Below are 19080 nucleotides of genomic sequence, written 5' to 3'. Positions count from 1 at the left end.
ATGTGGATTTGTACATAGTAGTCTCTTATACTTCTTAAGTTTATACCACTTTTCCCAATCTGAAAAGATTCTCTCTTCTTTTTTTCCATTAGGTTTTCCTGAAATCCAATTTATTGGCCTTTTCAAATTACTATCATTTTGATTTATTTACTATTTTATAAATAATTATTTTGAAACAATTTACGCTTATTCATTCCTCCTGCTTCCCTAAGACTTGGTTTGTTACTTCCATTCTTTAAGATGAAAACACAGTTCATACTTCTTCATTTTTATTATAAAAGGTTGTCAGGCTTTGGATTTTATTTTGGTTATAGTTTTGGTTGCACCCCTTAAGTTTGAAAATGTATTGGAAAATGAGAGCGAGATGACTTGTGAGTGCTGTTGAAATTTCCAAGTGAGCCAATTTTATATTTAAATTTTTGTTCATAATCTAGAGCTTTTATAAATTGTGGTCAAATATTTTTTTCCTCTTGTAGATTTATGGAGTTTCTTTTGGTCCTACAATATTATCGATTTTTAGAAGCATTCAGCAGTAACACACATTTGAGTATATATGCTTGAAGAACTGCCTAAGGATTTGCATTCTGTAAATCATTTTGATTAATATACTATTTTATGTCATTTTTTTATTCTTAAGTATATTCATACTTAGTAGTATTTTTCTAAGACAGTTTTTGAGTAAAATATCATAAACAATTTTAAATACACCCAGTTCTCTACTTCCTACTCTGTTTAAATTAGAAGTGTGGGGGAAAGGTGGCACTAGCAGACACTTGGGAAGAGGTGTAAGAGAGAGCAGGAAAATCACACAGAAGAGATGCTTTAAAACTTTTAAAGTGGTGCAGACACAGAAGGAGGCCACCAACTAGGAAAGGTATTTGCTAACGTCTAGATGTCTGCAATAGAATCTTTTAGAGTATGTTTTACCTTAGAAGTGACTGGAATATAAGAATAAGCAGAGAATCATACTAATTATAAATAAAACTTAAGTCTGAATTTAGATATTGCTGGGATTAAAGTGGGGTACAATATGAAAACTCATAGCAAAGTTTTCTTTAGTGACTGAAAAAAAGTACTAGAGTTGCCCACAGCCATGCCTGCCTCACCGTTCAGTTACCCCAGAAGGGCAGGCAAATAATTCCTGCCACATAGTAGGTGTACAACAAATCCAGGCCTATTTAACTCCAAATGCTGGATTCTTTCCATTGTTCTATAAAGGCTTTCTAACATATGCTTGTGAAGAGATGGACCAAATTAAATAGGGAACAGTATTGTGAAATGTATTTTAACTTGCACACATGTTCAAAAATATTTGAAATTACATATAATGAGACACACACATTCAACTATTAAGCCACTGGTAAAGAAGAAGGTGGACCAAGGAATGAAGGGTCTGGGTTAGATGGTTTATTCAAGATTATCTAAGTGAAGGACAGCATGGAACTGATCACAAAACCTGAGCTTCCTGGGAGTAAAGGCGAAAAGGGACAACATGATGAGGTTTAAATCCTGATAATCTAATAAAAAGAAATATTTCCACTTGACATGAAAATGAAAGTGTCTCCTGTTTTAATCATAGGAGAATTTAGAATGTAGGACTTCAAGTAAAATAACATTAAGCAGTATAATGGACATCTTCAATAGCAATTTTTACCAAATAATTATTTTCAAAATTATGAACAATTTAGAAACCATTTTTTACAAATTACTTATAAAATAAGAAAAACAAATAAGACCAATCTTGTTGATAACATAAACTAAGCATCAACAAGAGAATAGCATCAGTAGAGGGATGTACTTACTCCTTTTCCTTTGTTTTTAACTTAAAAAATTACATTTTCTGCAATGCTGTACAATTTTTAGTTCCTTATATTTTGTTGAAATTGGATTCTGGATTATCTGTCTGCTGCTTAGCTAATGCCAGCTGAGTCATCTTTGTAGGAAAGTGAGCTACTACAAATAACTGCATCTGAATGTTTAATGTTATCCTGTAAAAATAAGGGTAAAGGAAAAAAGACCTGTGGCATCACTGAGTCCCTTTCCTCTGATTATCCAGGATCAGATTCCCTGGACAGAAGATGTGGTTAGCGCTTGCTTCTAATCAAAGGACCAAAAATACTTGGATATAGTTCATTTTAATCTTAATTGAAAAGGTTGTAGATAGACACTTAGGAAAAAGTGAAATCAGCATAATATCTCCTCTTCAAGTGCAGCCCAGCTTTCAGAATTGGAACGTGGACTTCGGCCTCCTCGTAATTCTCCTTGATGAAAACAGAAGGGTTTCACAGCACAGAAAGCAGTGGTTGTGAGGCCGGGTACTGACAGACTCACAAGAGAACTCTGTTCGTCGTCTTCAAAGTGATGCAGCGATGGCTCGGCTGCCGCTGTGGCCACATGTAATGTAGCCTGTCGCTCTTTAAAGAGGATTAGCCTTAGTGTGCTGGGAGCATTCAGCGCTGGATTTCACGTGGAGCAGAATATGCTAATGAAATGTAAATGTCTACAGCAAACATTGCGTAATATCGAAACCCCTCAAAACTGAGCTTTGTCTCTGGCACAGTGGGAAACCAAACTTTATCATATCAGAAGAAAAAGTAAAAAAGAAACATTATGTTTTTCTGCCTTATGCATCTGCTGCTATGAAAAGTGAATTTAAATATAGATATATTCATTTATATTTATATTTAAACTAAATTGCCATGTCAGTAGCAAAGTCAAAGTTCAGTCAATCAGAAACATATTATTAGATCTATGTCCAAAAGATGGATGTGAAATAACTCATCTCTGTAGAAATGGATATATCTAAGATATGGAGTCAAAAACATTTTTAACAGCATTTTTGAACACCATTGTAGGATTACAAATGGTTTGCAGAGTGGATCTTTTTCCCGTTACACCTTAAAATTTCTTATTTGCAGTTTTTACTTTTTGCCAGCACAATGTCTTTCTGCTCAGTGTTGGACAATTGTATCTTTATCATAATTCTCCACATAGTGTTTTTACTACTTCATAGGAAGCCAGTGTGAGATTTGATTGATTTCTTAAAACTGCACATGTACTCAATTAATATGAAAGTTATTTTCACATATTGAGAATTTCAGAACATATTTGGCATTGGAAAGGTGAATTCTAAGGTGTGTGATTTGCAAACCATGTAATTGTGTGTAGCGTTTTGGAATCCATAGACGTGGTTCTTAAAGACTGAAAGCCCCCTAAAGATTTCATCACAATGGCTGAGAAATAAAGATCCTGCAAACACATGGAACTGGGTGCCTATAGCTCGATTTCCAACGCGTGATCTTTCATTAGTTACTAGCATTTCACTACACTCAACCGAGTAGCTTAGGTTTTCTTGGTTTTTGTTGGTTGGTGGTGTGGATGTGTGTGCTTTATATCTCAGTTTTGAAGGGTTTGTCTCTGTAGACATGGAGGGATGGTAATACATATTCATGAAACAGCACTCTTTCCAGTCTTTGCCACTGCTGACAAAGCCTTAGCTGTTTCACACAGCAAGCTGACTGGGATTGTGTGTGGGGGCTGCATGGCCAGATTAGTGCAAACAGCAAGCCCACTCCTCTGCTTGTTAGGCCTTGCCTTCCTGACAATTTCCCCAATTGTCGCTTGTGACAAGGCTGTCATTAGGTGATGGCTTCTTTTGGCCATTTTCAGATAAAGATAATTTCCTTAACTTCCATTTTATTTGACAACAAGTAGTTTGGGAGAGAAAGGAAGTGCTTCAGTAGTTTATGGATTACGGTTTTGTCACTTCAAAGGCATCTTTGATCTAAAAATATGTGCTGTACCAAATTCATTATGTCTTTCCTTAAAGAGCTTTTAAATTTATTGATCTTCTCCTCAATTATTCTCCTTTTACGTCCAGTAATGATGTGTGAGACGGTAGTGTTGGGAAAAGCCTAAGGAGGAGTGTGGGGGAAATGTAGCCAACTGGTCACTTCTGAGGCCATCGCAGGAACGAAACAACAGGTGCTTTTGTTTAGTATCAAGTCTCTTCTGAACCTCTATGCAGACAAAGACCCCTCTGCTGTTTATAGCTCAACATGAAGATACTATACCAACAGAATAAGGCAAAATTATATTTGGTGTTGCAGCCTGATAAAGATGAAAAAAAACTTCACAATTTGTATAAAAATTGTGCCCACAACTGTCTTCATCCTCACCATGAAATCCATGGGTTTTGAAAGCCAGCATATGAGTAATGGGGAAAGAGTGAGTGACTTCTTTGTGGACCAATAATTTGGCTTCCCCTAAAAGCAACCCTACACTGCTGAGGCTCAGCTTGCTCAAGTTCTGACACCTGCACCATTAGAAAGTCATGCAGAGCAAAGAGTAAGAGGCGAAGAATCAATAAGTGAAAATTTGCTTTAAAAACACAGCAAGATGAACATGTACAGCTAGACAGGGGTTCTCGTTAGAAGGTCCACTCGCCCTTTTTGCCCTCCTTTTGTTGTTGTTGTTGTTCTAAACAGTTGCTATATGGAATTATTGTGTTTTAAACAATACCACGGACAAAGGGGTAAGTAGTTTACATCCAAGCTATCACAATTAGCCATTGTCTTCTAAAACTCTGCGTATAATAACCTCAGTTTACTACAGCACAAGCTGCTTACTTCTGTTTCTACAACTAAGGAAACAAAGTTCAAACAAATGGCTTAAATTTGGGGGGTTCTAAATATATCATTTTATTAGCCTCTAGACAGACTATTTTATAATTTAGAGATATCTAGATGGTATTGAAAATTAGTTCATTTTAGCCAATCATAATTTCAAAATCTTCTACATTAAAGGAAATATGTAATTTTAAAACATGACCTTAAGCTCGTAAGAGCAATATAAATAGTTTCTTTTGAAAAGTCATTTGAAAAACTAGTTTAGAGGCCCAGGACGTTACCCTTAGGCCCTCAATACTCCTCTCCATAAAGTCAGGATAAAAATAGCCCTCAAACAATGTCAGAAGCATTTTTCCACGTATTAGATTATTTCATCCTTATTAAGATGTAGAATCTAAAAAAAAAAAAAAAGGAAAAAGAAGACACTAATGAACTTATCGACAAAACAAACAGACTCACAGACATAGTAAATGAACTAATGGCTTCCAAGGGGGAAAAGGGGGTGGAAAGGGATAAATTGGGATTTTGAGATTTGTAAATATTAACTACTATGTATAAAATAGATTTAAAAAAAAATTTCTTCTGTATAGCACAGGGAGCTATATTCAATATCTTACAGTAACCTATAATGTAAAAGAATATGAAAACAAATATATGTATGTCTATTATGACTGGGACATTGTGCTGTACACTAGAAATTGACACATTATAACTGACTGTACTTCAATTTAAAAAAAAGAGGTAGATACGATTATTTGCTTGATTTTACAGATGAGGAAACTGAGGCACAAGGAAGTAACTTGCCTTTTGTCTCATATCCAGGAAGTGGTGGAGATGGACATGGGTAGTTTGGGTCCAAAGCCTCTGTTCTTAATGCTTGGGCCTAGAAGACACAGAACCTAGAAAATCTAAATAGTCCTCTTCTAATTCCTTCTGATACTGAACAAGTAAATGTTAGTTCTCATCTCCCCTGCCATCCTTTCAGCTCCCTAGTCCTGGTCATTTGGTCCATGCAATCCAAGAAAATGAGATGAGAGAGCACAAGGGGGATCCTATCATCTGCCTAGGGTCATCCAGTTTTCCTTCTGCCTTGCATATTAAACACAGGGGGATCAGCATAGCAAAACTGATAAATTCAGACAGTAGGGTTCATGGTTCATTATGCTGTTTTTTCAAGGAATCCTTCATCACTTCATTAAAGTTCTCTGATGTAATTTCTCTTGACTTTGTTTTAACCAGAAAACCTTGATTTTTTTTGTATCTATATTTTTATTGAAGTATAGTCAGTTTACAATGTTGTATCAATTTCTGGTGTACAGCACAATGCTTCATACATGAACATACATACATTCATTTTCATATTCTCTTTCACCGTAAGTCACTATGAGATATTGAATATAGCTCCCTGTGCTATACAGTATAAACTTGGTGTTTATCTATTTTATATATAGTAGTTAGTATCTACAAATCTCGAACTCCCAATTTATCCCTTCCCACCCCCTTTCCCCTGGTAACCATAAGTTTGCAGAAAACCTTGATTTTGACCTCCTTGTGAAATCAACAAACGCTACTTTGGAGGAGGAAATAAATAGATTTTGAGGAAGACTGTTTGGGGGAAAGATCTCTGTTTTGTCTTAGAGTTCACCTGCTTTGTGATATGTGAATGCGCCACATAAACTGGCAGACAGCAACCCCATCAGCCTGCCCCAGAAGAGACAAAAGTAAACACCCGTCTCAAAAAGATTGCACTGAAATATGATATCAGCTGCAAGAGAGGGCCATCTCCTCCGGTCAAATGAGAAAAATCATATTATCCTCACTGTGGTATACAAATAGCTTGTAAGCCTCATTCTCCATTTGAATGATAACAATAAAGTGCTAACCTCACTGCTTCAGGCCAGCCTGATCCCATCTCCAAACACAAACACTGCTGCCTAGGCTTTGGCTGGGGGCTGTGCAGTGGCCTCCCAGCCCCCACCTTTTCTTCCCCTCTGTTAATTGGCTGAGACCACCAGAATTTGGAGGACACAGATGTCACTGATAGTTTTCCTAGGGAGCACATTCATGCCCATCTGTTGCAGCCTAGAAGGCTGTTCATATATCCACAAGGCCTTCATTTAATTCTTGTCAGAAAGTAATGTAAATCCAGTTTACCTCAGAGGTCGCAGCCGAGATTTATGCCAATGAGCCCCCTGCAATTTACACACACTGTAGTTGTATAGGATGAAAAGAAAGCCTTTCATGTTGGCGCATATTAACAAGAAAGCCTGCCTTCCGAGAGGGGCTTTTTGATTGAGGTTTCTCCTGATTTTAATACAGCCCATGCCAGTTGGTATACCCAGCTTTAGAAAAAGGAAAAAAAATCTAATCTTTAAACTAAAGTTTCTTCTTTTATAAGAGGTAAATGAGAAAGAGAGAAATCCTAGCAAGTGGCACTACCATGTCTTTAATTATCCTTATGAGACAAAACTCCCCCGAACTTGGAGAAGATAGAGTGTGACAGCAGAGTGTGTTCTGGCCTGAATTATTGCTGATTGAAGTCTAGAGAGAATTCAGTTGTAAGCAATTGTCTTCCCAACATGAAAATAGTAGAATTGGTCTCTGACTTTTCAGCTGTCTTTCACTAGTATATTTAGGGGAAATTGTGAAATTTGATTAACTTTCTTTGGACCAGGCTGGGTAGAAATTGATCTATTAGTAAAGTGGAAGAGCACATGTGTAATATACACATATGTATTTATAGAATTACTTTATTGAAAGTATAATAAGAGTACTTAGAAGGACTTCCATTAATCCTATCTTTCTATGTATTGATACCTTTTGAAATTTTCAGGACTGTGTTAGTAAGCTGGAAGGCAAGTGGCTTTAAAAACACCCATGGGGTCAAAATCTTCTGGAAATTCTGAATATGTCCTTTATTCAATATGTGACCTTGGGCAAATGACTTAACCTCCATGACCCTTAACTTTCTCCTCTCTCAAGTGGGAATAATAAAGCCTACATCCTAAGGGTTTGTATCTGAGGTACACAGCACCTAAAGCATGGAAAGTGTTCAACCAATGAAACGTTCCCTCTCCACCCCGCCTTTCGGTGGTGTCTGTGACAGCAAACTGTGGATTTAAAATAGTTAAATTAGTTCAAATACCGTGAACATTCACATCATCACAAATCATCAGACTATTTTTTCATATTAAAAAAAATGTTAAGGGCAGATAAAGTTGGAGATTTTCCTTCCACAGTTTGGAATTTTTCTTTCAATTAAAAAGTAACTTTTTAATTCCGTAGAAAGTAGACGAATAGCAGCATTTCACATAATTTTGGTAAAAGCAGGTATAGCCTCACTATTTCCTCACAGTTGTAAACTCTGATTTCTCAAGACAATTTTAATAGGGGGCTTGCTTCTTGTGTTTTTATAGACAGAGCTCATTTACCCATGCTAATGGCTTGGAAGTATTTGGTATGATTATTTTTGCACTACATTTAACTTTTTGTTTGTATTATGCTTAAGATAGCATTAAAATTTGGTTGTGATTTCAAAGCACATACTAACTGGGAAACGCAACAGAGTACCCTAGCAGTGTTTATGATGGGTATGTAGGTGAGATGGGGCCGTGATTGAAAAACACAATGTGTTGTTGTTAACTTTTTAGGCAGACGCTCCAAATGTACTAGTCACTGTCTGGGTTTAATTATAGAAATGGGTGAAGCAGTAGCGTCACTTTAAAGAGCTTACTTCACATTAGGGAGGCCAAAGCCCAGTTTTGTTGGCTGTCTAAAGCAGGGACTAAGCAGGGTTAAAATAATTTCAGAATAGTCATTTGTGCTTCTCAGAGTTCATCAAAACCATTCCTTTTTGCTTATAGTCCTCAAAACAGAATATTTTAAAATTTTTTATTATGGAAAACTTCAAATATGTACAAAAGTACTGAGGGCAATATAAGAAATCTATGTACTTTGATTCAGCCTCAACATTTAACAACCTGTAGCCAATTTTGCCTAATTTATATCCTTACTTTCTCCATACCTCCATTCCCTACATCTCAGATTTTATATAATTTCATCTGTAAATATTTCAGAATGTTTCCCTAAAAGATATGAGCTCTTTTTTTTTTTTAACATACCACAGTACTATTACCTCACCTTAAAAATGAACAGATTCCTTAATATCATTTACTGTGATAATTATTATCAGTCAGGAAATCCCCACTTTTTTTTTTTTAAAGGAACTTAGTATTTGGCTCTCATGTTCCAAATTAGTTATTTTGCTTCCATGACACAAAGGTTTCATTCTTTCATAATGATTTTCATTGTGATGTATGTGGATGTGTTTTGTGGTATGTGTTAGTATCTTCCTAGAATGTGAATTTATCATCTCATTGAAAAATAAAAATTGAATCATTATTCTACTCCTACCTTATCTTCATTGATTCATTTGGATAAGTGTTTTCCAAACTTATTAGCTTCAAGTGAAATTATATGTGAAAGGCCCCAGTAGAACATGGATGGAAATGAAACTGCTCTGTGGCCATGCTGCTGACCACTCACATGGCCCGTTCTTCCCCGTGTGGGGTTTGGCAGGTTTTCGTATGTGAATGCTTTTTTAATAAATGTATACCATTTTGCCATTTTGATTTCAGGGCAGGCAAATTGCTGTGTGAAGTAGTATAAAGAATAAGAATGGATTTCATGCATAGCCAATATGACCAAAAAAGACAGTGCTTAATTTTTAAGTTTGCTACCATTAAAATATTTCACCTAAAGTAATTAAAATGTTTATTGTAATCAGAAAAATCTACTGTGCTCATGAATAATGACCCCACTTCTCAGTTGGCTATATTGGGGCCTCCTGGGAGGAGATGTATTTGCTCCCTGTCAGGATTAATCTATAAATGTAATCACCACTTAGACCTCATCAGTTCTTTCCTTTCTCTTCATTGGTCCCCCTGGAATTATATTACTGCTTGAATAAGGTCAAATTAGGATACCTTTTACCAAGAAAAAACAGAGCAGTTATTATTTCAGTGCTTTAAAATTTGAGAGTGAAGCCTGTTTCTTTTAAACAGACTGGATTATACTTTTCTGTCATAGAATCAATAGTCTACCAAAATAATATATCTTTTTTTTCCCAGTGTTTTTATTGGTTTCTTCCCCACAAAAGCCAAGACATAGAGTGATCTCATGTAAAACCACAGTGGACTGATGTTTAAAATCTTGTGTCTGACTCTTGCAGATAATCCCACCAAGTTGCTATTTGAACTTGGACAAATCACTGAACTTCTGACTTTATCTTCAAATTGGTAGCATATTACTTGCTACCTTCCTCATTGTAATCTTATAAAAGTTAAATAATCAAGCCAAATCTATTTCTTTTTGTCAATATGTATTATGAAATGCCTTTTCTTCTCTAATAGTGGAAAGGGTAGAATGAATTCTCTAACTTGTCTACATTTAAGTAAATTCATCCTTGGGTCAGAATGTTGCTTTGGAATTTTTTGCAAGTTGAATCATATACTCACTTTATTTCCCCAATGAGGTCTTTGAGGGTTTATTTTGTTTCTTGGTAATCTTCAAAAGTTTGAAATACAGTATATAAGGGATACTCAATAAATGCATAACTAACCATCCAGGAGTTTGCAAATATAGTCAGTTTGTATTAATTTATATTTAAACCTCTAAGTTAGCTATTAAAGCCAAGCATTAAGGAAACAGTAGGAAAAGTTTTTGGCCAGTAATAGAGTGTGTAAAAAAGCTCATGTGTTTCACTTGCCTTTTTTGGTTTACTCATTTTTTTAAAATTCTCTGTATCACTGTTAATTCTATACTGGCAAATGTTCCTTCATTAGCTAAAAGCAAAGAATAGAATTAACACCAAGTCTCAGATCTCTGTCCTCTTTATTAGAGAAAAGAGAAAATGGGAGTTCTTCCGCTTGAGGAGCTACCAAAGAAAGTGAGTGGACTGGCTCAAAACCAATCAAGTTATCCCTCAAATCAGGTGATTGACGTTCTGGGCACACTTGCTCCATGACCGAGTGGCATTTTACTCAGTGGTAGAACTCTTATAGAAAGCATAGAATCCTGAAATTATAAAACTCTTCTCATTTTCCAAGCCAGCCTGATGAAGTGAGGGCCTCCGGGTCTCTGCAGGCACAGAGAGCAAAGTAGGCCTGGTTTTCTGCTTGAGCCTTTCTGGCTAAGACAAGCCATGTCAAGGACTCTGTTTTTGTATATGCGGTGGGATGCTTCGGAGCCCTGTCAAGAGCTAAGTAAACAAAATGTTAAACATGCTAACTTTCCTCTGTAGACACTTCTTGTTCCTTTATCATCATGCAGAAGTAGTAAAATACTGCTGTAAACTCCTCTCCTAAAGAGCTCCTGGCGGCTGACCTCGACTTGGTTGTCACTGTGTTGAGGTAGTTTGGTGTGTGTAACGCTTGTCCCACTGATTGATACTTTTGACTTTGGGCCCTCAAAGTGTGTGGATATCCGAGTTGTTCTCCATCACAGTCGCTTGCCACTAGAGGAAACGTGAGTTTGCACTTGTTCCTGGCCAGTAGGAGGCTCCCTGCCAAGACCCATCAGTTGCTGGTGACATGCGCACGCTGTGTGAATCACACGGCCACATGGTGGACTTTTATTATGTCTGCCCAGGAGTGTGGTCTGCCAATCCCCAGGCCAGAGGCCCACCCCCGGGCGCCTTTGACATTTCAAGTATAAAATAAATAAAGAGCTTTGTATGTGTCTCAGGGCGAAGAAGAAGATGAGGGGTTGAGGGTGTTTCTGTCTGATCTATAATCCGATGGGCTGTCTTCCCCTTAGCCGCTTCAGGGCTCTTTTCTAACAGCATAGACAGAGGCGCGGCTCAGGGCTGGAGGCAAACAGCTGATTAAACCAAGTTGGCTGGGTTTAAGGGTTTTTATAAAAAGCAAATAAAACTCACATCTTTTTTCCTGAAGATGTCTGACTGGTCATAACATTTCAATTCTCTTACAGCATTTCTATTCATTAATTAAATGTGGATCTGGAAAATTATTTAGGGCATAATTCCACTGTTACATGGCTTTATACTGGGAAAAAATATCAAGAACCTGAAGACTGCACAGCCAAGCAATTTTCTTTCTCAAAACCATAAATGCTAATGAAGCCAACAAGGAAATCAAATCCCAAAAGAGGTAAACTAAAGAGAAATTGGGTGACTCTTTAAAAAAATAAAACTTTATTTCTTGGAAATGTTATCAAAAACAGTAACTGATACCTATCAAGCACTAATTACATGCTAGGTAATATTCTTTGTGTTTTACATATATTAACTCAATTGATCCTTTTAAAACTCTGAAAGATTGGCAGGGAGGGGGTTTAGCTCAGTGGTAGAGTGCATGCCTTGCATGCATGAGGTCCTGAGTTCAATCCCCAGTCATTATTTTAAAAATACTAATAAAGAAAGAAAAACAAAAGTTACTAAAAAAAAAAACTCTGTGAGATTGGTCCTATTATTACCCCTTTTTTTTACAGATAAGGAAACTGAGGTATAATTTGCCTAAGACTGCTCAGCTAGCAAGTAGCAGAACTAAAATTGAAACCCAAGAACCCTGACTGTAAAGTGCAATAGTGCTTCACTTGGCTGCCTACTGATGACTTAAACAGAAAAACTGCAGTACCTTCATTTTTCTGCTCCAAGAATTTCAGAGCCCCGCTCATCCCTTTTCTCCAGTACAGACTGCTCCTTTGTAGGGTATCTCTAACTTCAAAATCTACATGATTCCTCGTAAAATAACTCTCTTGGCCACGGGAATTATAGATACAGATTTGAAAATATTTTGTTGCAAAATTAACCTTAATCTCCACATTTACTGGCCTCATCAAAAGTATATGATGCTTTACAGCCCTGGCAATTTTATATCATAGTATGTTTCATGCCATTTCCATATACATACTGCACCATCACCTGGACTTTCTTCCTATTCCATCCCTGGAGACAGCCAGCAGCTTTGCCATCCTGACTCTGTAGGTGTAAACGGAGCATTTCAGTTGCCTCATCCACCGCAGCACAGACTACTCCGTTTCTTCTTTTAAAGAAATTTCTCTTTTAAAAGAGAACTGTTTCTTTTCTAGCAAATTACACCTGCTATGTTTTTCTACAGAACGCTAATATCTATTTAAAGGGGAAGCAAAGTGTATTTTGAGGACAAGTCAGAACCCCGAATGAATTCTTATCCTGATCTTTGCTTGGAGCTTTGGGCAAATTACTCAACCTCCTCCTGCCTCTTCACCCCCTCTTCATGGCTCAAATTATTTACCTAGAGTTTGGGGAGACAATATCTGCCTCCCACAGGATATGCCTCAGACTGAAAGCCCTGCAAAGTTTATAAAATACTTTTTCCTACTCTATGAATGGCTCCCAGTATCATGGCAGCTCTGGATTTGGGGACATATGGAGTCAGTATATGGGAATGCTCTTCTCTTAGTTGGGGTGCAGAAATACAAAGAAAACTCTCCTAGAAGGACCATTTGGAAGTCATAAGCACAGGAGCCTCAAGCAGGACCAGATGGCAGGCCTGACTCACCTTGACCTGAGATGTCGCTCTTCCAGCCATGGGTCTAGGCTAATAGTTCATCAGATGTCACCACGGCTGATGGAGTAGGTAACTGTAGCTGGGGAGTATGAGCAAAAGACCCTGCAACAATGGCCTTTTCTTTTTCCCCTTCTTTCTTCCTGAGGCCGGCAGGTAACCTGTTTGTGACCCGAAACATTCTCATTGCACTTTCCTGCGCAGTCAAGTTTGATAAACACATTCAGCTGCAGGGGAACTGGAGAGAATGGGGCACAAGAGCAAGAGAGAAAGAGGGACGAGGCAGCTTTGGCCTCCAACTTCCCATTTTAACAAGATATGGCCCTCTGGCTGGAAATCTTGCTATAAAAGAGCCATAGCAAAGAACTTCATTTTCACTTACAGAATTTTCTAAAATCTATTTACTTTTTTAAAAAATCACAGCACACTCCTTCATTTTCTTTATAAATGGAATGAAAAATGAATTGAATTTCTTGGCAATCAGTGTTTGTTAAACTAATGGTTCAAACTGCCTGTCTCATCAGTTATTTCAATAGCCTATCCTTACTCCTGGCTTCCCAATGATCTCTTTGAAATGCCTGCTCATTTCATTCCCCAACTAGATTTCTTTTCTTCTCTCCTGTCTTCAGCTATTTCAAATCCTACCCTTGAGAAATCCCTGTGCAAGTGCCCCTCCCTGCTCTGAAGTGCTGTCTTTTACTGTCTTTCAATGAAATCACTGGCTCCAGCCCTAAGGGCAGGCCCGAACTGACTTGTTACCTATGCAATATTCCTAGACTTGGGTTTCCATTTTATTGTTTTTAATTTTTTTCCTTAAATGTCAAATAGGTATCAAAAATTATAAAATGAGTATAATATACGCAGAACACAATTAGTATCTATAGATCAAACAACCAGTTTAAATAAAAGAAACTATCACTTTCTTTGAAATCTCCTGTGTCTGTACACCTACCTCCTATCTTCTTCACTTTCCCCTCAATAAATCCACTATTCTGAATTTTTAGTTTATGTTCCCTTACTTTTCTTTGTAATTTTACCTTATATATTTGTATCCTATATTAGTATGTTGTTTAGCTATGAATGTTTGTAAATTATATGCATGTACTCATCTGTGACTTCCTTTTTATAGTTCTAAGATTCATCCATGTTGTTATATGTAACTGTAATTCATTCATTTGCTTATTCTATTCTAGTGTATAAATATACCTGTTTTCTAATTCATTCTCCTGCTGATGGATATATGAATTGTTCCCTTTTGTTAATTTACAAACTATTACCAACTGTGTCACTGTGAACATTCTTATACATATCCCCTAGGCACAAGTCCAAAAGCTTCCATAAACTAGAGTATATGCCTGAGAGTGGACACAGGGTCATAGTGTGTGCATCTTCGATTTTACTGGGTAGTACCAAACTGGTGGATGAGAAAAGCTAATACTGACTGTTCTTGACAACTGTTATCCAACTTAAATTTTTTTTTCCTATAAGGAAGTTGTGCATGTTCTTTCATTGTGGTTTAATTACCCTAATGAGGTTGTTCGTTGGCCATCCATGTTTCCTTGTGTGAAGTATCTGTTCAAGTTTTCTGCTCATTCTTTTTCTACTACGTGGCTGGTCCTTTTCTCATTGATTTACAGGCATTCTTTACATATTCTGGATAGAAATCCTTTGTCAGTTAACATATGTTACAAATACTTTCTCCTAGTTTGTTATTTGTCTTTTCACTTTCTTTTCGATGTCTTTTTCCCAATCAGAAGTTCATCTTTCCAATTAATTGTATCAATCTTTTCCTTTACAACTGGCCTTTATTTTTTCACAAGTATTTAAGAAATTCTTTCCTAACCAAAAGTGATAAAGATACTCTCTTCTAGGTATTCTCTTTTACAAGTTGCATGGTTTTGTCTTTCACATTTAGGTCTTTAATCTGACTTGTATTGATTTTTAAAAAAATTAACTCAAATTATATTGAGCTCTGTAATAAATCAGGTTTTCATACGTACGTGGGTCTTTTGCTGGACTCCTGATTTTATTTGGAAGATCAGTTTATCTATCCTACTGCCAATAATTTTTGTATCATTTAATATAATCTTATATTAATTATTGACGTCTGGTATGACACCCTTCTCCTCCCTTGTTATTTTTTGTTAGGAGTATCTTGATTATTCTTAAACTTTGTTCTCACACATACATTTTAGAACTCTTGTAAGGTTGTGCACAAAGATAAACACACACACAGCTGTTTGTTTTGATTAGAATTGCATTAAAGATACAGGTTAATTTGGTGAAATTGATGTTTTGATAATACTGAATTTTCCAGGCCAGTAGCATGGGATATCTCTTCATGTAGTTAGATTTTTATTAATGTCTTTCAATAAAGTAAGTTTTATAATTTTTCTCTAAAAGTCTTGCGTATTTATTGTTATCATTATTCTGAGATATTCTCTACGTACACATATGTCTTATTTTTATTTACATATTTCATACCATTGTAAATGATATGTTTTTATTAAATTACATTTTTAGCTATATAAAGTGATGCTTTAGTTTCTACTAATGCTTTTTGCCTTAAAGTCTGTTTTATCTGATATTAATATAGCTATATCAGCTTTCTTTTAGTTAGTATTTTTCTAGTATATCTTTTTCCATCTTATTTTAATGTTTCTATATTCTTATTCTTTAACTAAATTCATGTAGCTATTTTTTTAATCTAGTCTATATCATTTTACTATAGCATTTTTTCATTTATATTTATTGGAAGTATTGAAATGTTTATGTTCCACTTTGACTGAATTCCACACATTTTGATATGTAATATTATTATTCCATTATAATATTTTCTAATTTCCATAGTAAAGACTTCTTTGACCTGTGAGTCATTTAGAAGTATATTTCTTAATTTTCTTTTTTTTCTTGCCTTCTTTTAGATTGGCTTTTTCTTTTTTTCCCTTCTTGTAGTTTCAGAGTTGTATGTTTTATTTCAATTTTTTAGGGGTTACCTTAGAAATTTTATCAGTGTCAAAGTTAATGTCTCCACTCCTGACCAACTCAAGGATCTTAGAAAATTTTAATGTCAATCACTCTACTCCTGACATACATGCTGTTTGTGTTTGTCTGTATATTTTTCTATTTTTTTTATCCCATAAAACATTGTTGTAGGTTTATACAATGTTTGTTTATGATTAGCCAATAACTTACCACTTTTATTGCTTGTTGCTTATCCTTGAATCTCAGGGCCTTCATCTGTGATCGCTTTCCTTTTATCTAAAGTACATACTATAGACGTATGTTTGGTAAGGAGTTGTTGATGTTTATTTTAAAATATTTTTATTTTGCAGGGTTTCCCTCCTAGCATGTTAAAGATAGCCTTTCACTATCTTCTGGTTTCCATTGTTGCTTTAGGTAGCCATCTAAAAATTCACTCTTATTTTTTTGAAGGTAATCTGTCTTTTCTCTCTGTTCATTTTAAAGATCTTCTTTATGTCTTTTGTGTTAACCTAGTTTCACTGTGATGTTTCTAGGTGTGGATTTTTATTTATTTATTCTGCTTGAAGATAATGGGAATCTTAATTACTGTCTTTCTGCTAGTCTAAAAGTTGTTAGTCATTACCTCTCCAAATTTCTTCTGCTTCCTCCACTTCTTCCCATCTAAGACTCTGAACAGACATATGTTAGAGCTTTCCTGTCAAGCCTCTGTGTTTCTTAATCTGTCTTGTATTTTCCATCCCTTTGTCTTTTTCTGTTGTGTTCTAGGCAATATGTTCTGATGTATCATTCAGTTCAAAAATTCTATCTTTAGCCAGAGCTAATATTTTATCAAATATATCCAATTCATTGAATTTAAACATTTTAATTATGTTTTTTGTTTCTAGAAATGTAATTTGATTCTACTTCAATCTTCTTGTATCTTTTTACAGTTTCTTATTCTTTATTCATACACTCAACATATACTTTCAGTTCTTAAATGTGTATATTTTATAGTCTATATCTGATAATTCCACTATTTAGAGTTTTTGTGGGTCTGACTTTACTGTCTGTTGTTTCTGCTTTCATTCTTTGTTTCTTTTTACCTTATGTACTTTGTGAGCTATGACCAGGAGTTTATATTTCTTGGTATTTTATAGGTGAGAATTCTTTGAAACTTAGATCAAAATCAGATTCCTTTAGAGAAGATTGTATTCCATTCCACCAGTTGCCTGAGAAAACCACCAACCTAGGATCAATTTTAAATAACTTATTTAAAAATAATTATCAAGAAGAGGTTTTGTGGACCTGTGGCTTCAAATTCTCAAGGCAAAAATTTTTGTTCTCCAGGAAGCAGCATGTTTTGCCATAGACAATTTTCCTAGAGATAGAGAAAGAAGATGAGAATATATTTTTAGCCCACCCCTACAGTAAAGGTGCATCCTTTTAGGATCTCAGTTTATGCAGGGGACAGTCTCCCCTTGTACGTCCCATGTGGGTAAACCTTTGATTTTATTTCCTACCCTCTTATGCTCCAAGATAGTGAAAACCAGTTTTAGCTCACAATGTTAGGCAGATAAACTCAAGGCAAAGACTAGATTCTGTGTTATCTTTCTGGGTTCCAGCTTTTACTTGATTTTTATCTTCTGAGTAATCCTTCCTTTCTTGCCATTTCATTGATACATTTTAGAGGTTTTAACATGCTTTTCCAGCATTTTTAGTTGTTTTCAGCCGGAGTGTTGGTTTGGGCATATAGTCTTACATACTGATAGATACAGAAATCTACCCTTTAGTTTTTTGGTGTTTTAGAAGTTAGCTTTTTATGCAGTTCTAAAATGCTAACAAACAGCTGTCATCCAAAAGTATCTAACCAAACTCCATAGTTGTATTACTCTCCAATTAGTTTTTCTCCTTTTATTTACCCATTTCCACCACTAATCAGTACAAGAGGTAATATAGTCAGAGTTGGTGTATGGGGTTGCTCAGGAGAGGGTGAGATGCTGGGAAAGGCTGCATTGTCATTGCTGGAGCCAGACTAGAGAAGTGTATTCTGATTATTCTGTGTTGGATACCAGAATACATTTTCTCCTAAAAACAATATGATAAATACTTTTGAATGTAGATGGAAAGTATTGTTAGCATAAGTATTCATGTGCATATGAATTAAATGAGCTCTGTAAACTTGCTTGTAAATTTAACCAACTATTAATTGAATTCCAACAAAGATAATTTAAATTGAGCATTTGGAATACAGTCATGTGTGATATGCTCTGTATAGTTCATTTTAAATATATTGATATGTTAGTCCTCTGATTACATTTTAAGCTCCCTGAGAGTACAGACCATCTCTTTTACTTCTTTATGCTTCCCGACATCTTCAAGCCTAAGGATTCACACTAGTTGGCTGGTGGATTATTATTGAGGTGGCAGCCAGTAGACCATGGAATACCTTTGGAGTTCTTTAATTTTCCCTAATTTATCCCCTAAAGAGGTACTGATTGTCCAGTGAAGAAGGCTCAAACACAAATGCCAAAAGAAATGGGGCTTTGAATAATTCACTGACTTGCTTATTTTTAATGATGGCCAACTTGCCAATTATTCTATAACTCAGCCACGCAGCTAAATTCTCAGTCATCAACAGAGCTAAAGCATCCATGTGCAAAAATCAAACACAGAATGTATGAATACATGACCATTAGGCTATGTGTGCATGTGTACGTTAGAGTATATGATTCTAACTTTGTGGGGTACCTGTTATTCTAGAGATACCTGTTTGCATGCTTGATTGCTTTTTCTGGCCTATTTCTATTTGATTTGTAAGAAAAAAATATATGGGGGATATTAAAATAGAAAAAACAATTCATAGGTTACTAAATATTGAGAAACATCATTTTTCCAATTTAGAAATAATGTATAGCTCACAG

The 19080-nt window shown here is 35.8% G+C and overlaps 1 protein-coding gene across 14 annotated transcripts in view; it reads left to right on the top strand.

Annotated features, from left to right (window-relative positions):
* The window catches only part of ALPK1 (alpha kinase 1), a 119238-nt gene that overhangs the window by 40880 nt on the left and 59278 nt on the right, over positions 1 to 19080 (top strand). For 4 of the 14 annotated variants that reach the window (XM_074342139.1, XM_074342128.1, XM_074342121.1 and 1 more), the window contains one exon: positions 11619 to 11797. The exons of the other annotated variants lie outside the window; for them this stretch is intronic. The gene's annotated coding sequence lies outside the window, so the exon portion shown is untranslated. The remainder of the gene's footprint in view (positions 1 to 11618; positions 11798 to 19080) is intronic. 14 annotated transcript variants of the gene reach the window in all.

Source organism: Camelus bactrianus, chromosome 2 (genome assembly GCF_048773025.1).
Source record: "Camelus bactrianus isolate YW-2024 breed Bactrian camel chromosome 2, ASM4877302v1, whole genome shotgun sequence".
Lineage (NCBI taxonomy): Eukaryota > Metazoa > Chordata > Mammalia > Artiodactyla > Camelidae > Camelus > Camelus bactrianus.
The sequence above is the reverse complement of the archived record's forward strand: the minus strand, read 5'-3'. Positions and strand labels throughout refer to the sequence as shown.